At 30.3% G+C, this 6652-nt stretch overlaps 1 long non-coding RNA gene across 1 annotated transcript in view; it reads left to right on the forward strand.

Annotated features, from left to right (window-relative positions):
* The window catches only part of LOC111614613, a 23679-nt gene that overhangs the window by 7441 nt on the left and 9586 nt on the right, over positions 1 to 6652 (forward strand). The window contains exon 2 of the long non-coding RNA XR_002754967.1: positions 1562 to 2065. This is a non-coding gene — a long non-coding RNA (uncharacterized LOC111614613). The remainder of the gene's footprint in view (positions 1 to 1561; positions 2066 to 6652) is intronic.

Below are 6652 nucleotides of genomic sequence, written 5' to 3' on the forward strand. Positions count from 1 at the left end.
AAAAAAAAAAAATAAAAAAAAAAAAAAAAAAAAAAAAAAAACAGAAGTTTTGAGAAGGAATTGATTATACTTCATTAAATGCTGAAATATAGAACATCTGTTGAACAAAAAATATTTTTCTTTGGTATTATTCGTTAAACAAAAATGATATACTCAAATTCAATCATTCTACAATAAGTGCACAAACAACAAAAACTTATACATGGCATACATAGATTACAGGAAAGCATTTTAACAATATTACAAATTCATGGTTGTGTGAAGTGCCTCCTCTTCTTCTGCACCATTTGACTGAAGGGTTGACATTGCTTCGGCAATGACTATGTCAGGATAGAAGACACCACACAGTAATTAGGGCTGTTTTTGTGTAATGTCTATGTTGTTGCTGGGTTATGCAAGCAGTTGCATGAACAGGCAATTGGATTTAAGATGGAGGAGGTCTGAAAGACAGCGATACATGAGAAGGAGGTTATCTATTGGATTAAAGATAATGAAAAAAGTCTTATTTTAATTCAAGCTGTAAGCCACTATGATACAGTCCATATGAACAGATGTCCAACTCATGGCAAACAGAATCTATTAATTGAAATTCTAAAACAACTGGACCTCATATTGATGTGGGCTGCTGTGGAAGAGCCATTTGTCCTGTCACAATGTGCATTTTCTAATTTGAAAATAACTACAACTTGGGTTGTAGACTTCCATGATGGGCCTATATTGGACTAATGCTTGGGATCATTGGTTAGATCCCAGTCCTTCAAACCAGTAGCCTGATGTTTTAACTATCTTGACCATCTGGCCAGTGATACACACACCATTGGCAGTATTGGAGAGCAGGGCTTTGGAGCCTGAGCTAGTTGAAGCATTCACTTTTTGTTGGAGCCAGAGCACTATATTGCTTAGTAAACTTTGCTCAAAAGGCTCCAGTTCAAAATCGTTTGTTTTCTAGGCTTAGAAGTTAATTTTTTTAGCTATTGTTTAAAAAGTTCCAAGCTTTTTGAACGTTTAAAAACAATTTTTGATTAGGTTCATAAAGAACTTATATTTCTGGTATACTACCAGAGATGTATTCCTGACCTATATTATTATTATTTTTTTTTTCAAAATTAAAATTAATTTATATTAACTGTAATAAATAATGTCATAATATGGTTAATANGACACCCTGTAAATTTATTTAAAGTTTCTCTATTTAGAGCACTGTATCTGTAGCCAATAAATGAATTGACACCAAAATTTGCATGCAGACTATGCAAAGGATGCAGGAAGTGATTTTGCAAAAAAAATTTAAACACATAAATTTAAGAATAATTTTTAAAATAGGACAAAGTTAGACTTTTAGGCACTGTCTAATTTCATTGTGTGTGCAAAAAGGACAAAGAAGACACTTTTATGTATTGTCAAAATAGACAATATTAAATTCTTTTATATATTGTCTATTTTGACAATACATAAAAGAATTTAAAAATTTTTCTTAAATTTATATGTTTAAATTTATTTGACCTGGTAATTTTTATCAGAAAAGTTTAGTTTAAAAACTTCCATATATTTTCCTTTAAAGCACACCTTATGGAAAAAAAAACACAAGACAAATCTATTTATTTGTTCCACAAGGAACATGCCCAGAATCTACTAATGAATCTAAAGACTCCATCAATGGCTGAGACTTAGGCAGGACCTTCGGATCCTCTATACTTGTCGCTAGGCCCCCAACATGTCAAGACCAGTTTCCTACCTTGGAGAACATGGACGGGCTGTCAGATTGTCTATGATAATCTCATGACATTGCATGACCATTGTGCACTCGGATATACACTCAAAGCCTATAGTCGTCAGATGAGCATGAAAAATGATGAATATGTTAACGTTATTTCAAGGGAATACCGGGTCAGCATTGTTCTTGCCAAAGGATGTATGGTACTGTACCTGCATATTCTAAAAAATGGACAAGGATATTAATAAACGATCATACAAATTAGTGAGAGAAACTTCATTTGAACTTTATAAAAACAGAAATAAGAAAAAGGAAGGCTGGTTACAATCAAAAAGACATAGGCAATATCAGGTATGTTCTTTTTTGTTTTTAAATAGTTCTGTACATAATAATAATAAAAAAAAAAACACAGTGCATCACACTCTATGAGATCCATGTTGACATTAAACATGCATCTGAAATGAAACTGATTATCAATGCATTCTGTGAAAAATAGAACTTGTCTGACCACTGCCTTTCTGTTTATGAATTTTTACATCCTCAAATCAAAACAGCAGTGCATTTTCATGCTTGTCTGACATTAACCTTAAAATAATACATTAAAATATCACTTTAAGGTCTTTGTTATTTATCGTGCTTTGTTTTGTGTATATTGCAAATTCTTCTTTTATACATCCTTTGAGACCAAAATTTGTATAGACTATGCAATCTGCTTACTGATTACAGCTAGCGTGCTCTGAATAGAGAAACTTTAATTATGGACACCATGTATATAAGAACGTGTAAATTGTCAACATAAAATACAAGGTGTCTCAAATGAAACTTGACATTTTCCAGTTGGCTATACCAAAAACTATTCATCAGAAAGTTATGAAAGTTTGGGAATACCTTAATGAGATGATGGGAATTTTTTCCAAAACAAAAATAGTTAGTTTTAAAAACAACCACTAGAGGAAACTTTTCAAGCTGTAATAGTGGAATATTGGCCTGCAAAATCCTCAGCCCTAGAGCCAAAAATCACATGGATTCAAGTCTATCTCAAACACTTAGTCTAGCATGATTCCATAACATTGCTGTCAGACTTTAAGGACACCCTTGCATGCTATGTGCTTAACATTCCAAGGCATACTCTGCATGCAACCATTGAACTTGCTGTTTTACATTTTTAGATGGTAGCAGACAATGGTGGCCAACATGTTTTGTTCACATTAGACATAATTTGTATAGCCTATTGTTAAGTTTTATATAAAGCTATAATGTGCCCTCTAGTGTAGTGGTGGTTTTTGGAACTAATTATTTTTGCTCTTGAAAAAGATTCCCATCATCATGTTAAAAAATACAATTCTCAAACTTTCATGACTTTCTGATGAATAGTTTTTGCTGTAGCCAGTTGAGAAATGTCAAGTTTAATTTGGGACACCCTGTATTTAGATTCTGAATAATAGCAATGAATCTAATTATTCTTATATCAGAAATAAATATACAGTAAACTAAATAAATTTCTCTAATTGCATAATTAATTTTTACAATTTTACATATGTATTTTATTGAATACTTGTTACAAATATGAGACCAGTCAAATGTAATTTATTTTTATAGGATTTTTAGTAAATTTATCAAAGCATTTTATTGCAGCTTTTTATATTTTTTATTTATATATAAAAAATTCTAAAGAATATTTCAGATAAAATCATAAACAAATTATAATCTTTCCTGTAGGCAGCTATGTACATATTTTTATTTTAATACTACCATCAACCCTCTTTAAACTGCCACCATTGGTTTTCTGGCCATGGTGGAATGGTGAGGGTGGTTGTTTATTGAAAACCATATGCAAATAGGAATGTCAAGATGATGATAATTGTCATTTGTCCAAAGTAGTTTAAACTACATTATTTTCTTGAGTTGTAGAGATAAATGTATCCAATGAGTCAACATGCATCAGATAATCCTTATTGGATGCACTTACAGAAAATGACGAATTTTCTTTAGACAAACTGGAGCTGCTTTCGCAGTTGCTAGAGGATTTTCTATGTCTTTGTTTGATCGACTTTGTTTTCTTCCTGCAATTGAATTTTCTTTTTTTTTTTACAGAATTAACTATTTTTTCTGAGGTTAACTCCACAAAATTATCCTCATTAAGACTGATTTCAATCAATTCTTCAGCAGCAAGTTGGATTATGGAAGTTAGGTAGTGATCTCAGCAATATTTTAAACATAACATTCAAACACTGTTGTTATAATCCTCATCAATTTATGTCTTCTCTCCGAATAGGCCAGTGTAGAGCCAACAATTTTTTGTCTTGGATGTCGCTTCATCCCACAATTTTCTAATTATACACAGTGCAAATTTCAGGGACATCTCAACAGGAATTTCATCATTGATGTCTTTGATAATTTTCCTCACTTGGTGATGTCTGTAGTTAGATTTAAAACATTTTATTATGCCAGTGTCAAGTGGTTGCAGAATTCCTGAGCAATTTATTGGAAAGAATTGTTTTTCAACATTGCTCAGGTTGACTGTCTTATGACAGGTTGCATAATCAATTAATATCAGGACATTAAGGTTTTCTCTCTCCATATCTCTATTAAAATCAACAAATTCTTGGAAAAATAATGCTGTTAGTCATCTCTTTTTGTTGTGCTTGTAGTGGCAATGAATGGAAGAATCAAAATTTTTAAAACAACAAGCATTGCTAAACTTCCGATAACAGTCGCAGTTCTTTTGTTGTAATGTATACAGTACTGATAAGTAGTGTATGAATTACAACAAAAGGCAATTATAATTCTGTCTTTATTCTTGCAGCCTTTCAAAAGTACACAAGCAATCATTTTGTTGGGTTGAAATCAGTAAAATAAAGTAATTTTATCCATTTTACATACATCTTTCATATCATATCATTATCATTGTTGACAGACTAGTTCTTCCCTCTTTTACAATATCCAAATCAACTTAGGCAGTTTCACTGTGATGAGCCATAATGCTGTTTAAATTGATGCAGCCATCCATTGCTGTAATTAAAATTGCTTATATTTATCTTCTGCCCAAATATTTCTGCTTGCTTTCTTATCACAATGCCATTCTTTGCATTTACTTGCACAATTCATATAATTAATGCTTTCTCAAGTTTGTCATATTTTCCAGTTTTAATTTTTCTGGTGGCTCTATTTTCTGCATTCATCCACTTGCTTTTTTGGTTTAAAATATCTCCTATCATCTGTCTATTTACATTTTTCTACCAGACAATAGAAAAGAAACTGGCAATATATTTTTAAGAACTGGATGGATGGGTTTCACTATATGCACAGATTTCTTGCTTTTTGCTGATTGTATGAATTGTTTTCTTCTTTGTTGTGAAAAAGACAATCAATCAATTCGGTAAGAAAAAACTGTTACTTGTGACAAAACTTCTTGTTTCTCACATATTAAAATTGCTGGGAATTCCTGTTTTTACAATGTTTTACCTTAATTTTTGTGACAATAAAAAATTGTGGCAGTTTATCCAAAATATTTTGTAGGGAAAATGACAATTTTATTTTAAATCATGGTTGACAGATGGTGGAAAATGGGGTGGCAGTTTATACTATCAATTTACTATAAAACGAATCGTTTTTCTGAGACTCATGGTTGGACATGGAGGGGCAGTTTAAAGGGAGTTAATTGTACTGTATTAAATAGGTATCCAGTAGTTCCTCTTTTCATAGCCATTTTCTAAAAAGCTCAGTTGTGATTCTAGCAAAAAATTAAAATCTTAATGTACTGTTTTACTAATACATATATTCATTATTCTTTTTGTTGTTACAAAGTGCATTTAAGCTGTAAATAACCCTTTTCAGTTGTAACAAATAAAATTAGTAAAATATGGTTTACATAATGCTTCCATAGAAACATTGTAATTTCAAACTTTTATCATTTTCTCTTAATTACACAAGTTTTAAATGATTTAGCTGCCAACAAATAATAATAATTATTAACAATTAGTTTTTTATAATTGTATAATGTTCTTTAATTCTTCTTTTTACAATACTTTTTTCTTTACAAATGATAGAAATATTTTTATTAATTGTACAACTATCTCTTCGACAATATTCATATCAAGGAGAATTAATATTTTTTGTGTAGCTGCTTCATGTTCTTTGACTTTTTTATTAACATTTTTCTTTTTGTTTCTCCAATATAACATTTTTTATCTAGTACAATTTATTTTATAAATTATACCTCCCATATTCAATATATTTTCTTTATTACTATTAAATATATAAATAATATTTTGTAATTTATTTTTATAGCTAGGTACTTAATTTATACCAATATATAATAATAATTTTTTATAAGTGTTTTTAGAGTTATATTAACAATAGATTTAATGTAAAATATATTTCTTATACAGTATTATTTACCTAGTAGTTTTTTGAGGTAACCACTTAACATAAAGATAGAAATTTCTGAAATATGTCATTTTCCTCTCATTTTTTGATTGTTCTACAAATTATTTTTTTGATTTCCATTAAGAATACATTTTTCTCTATGTATCAATACATTGGACAATAATATTTAAAGGAATTGTTTTCTTTACATTACATTACTTTCATATTTTCCTAATTATTAACTGATTCCCTTCACTACAAATGGTCTAGACGTAGAAATTAATAGTATTTTATTTGTTACTAGCAGACCCCGCCACGCCTTGTTGTGGCTCAAAATGTATCTATTATAAATGTATAACACTTCCCCCGTGGGGGAAAATTTTTCGAAAAATTTTTTTTAGTGTACATTCTCTTGACATACCCTATTAAAATGCAATCAAAAATGCAAAAAACCGCATCTAAAATTGTATAATAGAAGTGAAATTCTTCACAGTAAGCCTTAATCCTGTCCCTCTCCCCCCGGGGGGAATATCGAAAAATCCCTTCTTAGTGTACATTCTGTTGACGTAC

Source organism: Centruroides sculpturatus, unplaced genomic scaffold (assembly GCF_000671375.1).
Source record: "Centruroides sculpturatus isolate CEXI.00-Female unplaced genomic scaffold, Cexi_2.0 scaffold2023, whole genome shotgun sequence".
Classification (NCBI taxonomy): Eukaryota; Metazoa; Arthropoda; class Arachnida; order Scorpiones; family Buthidae; genus Centruroides; species Centruroides sculpturatus.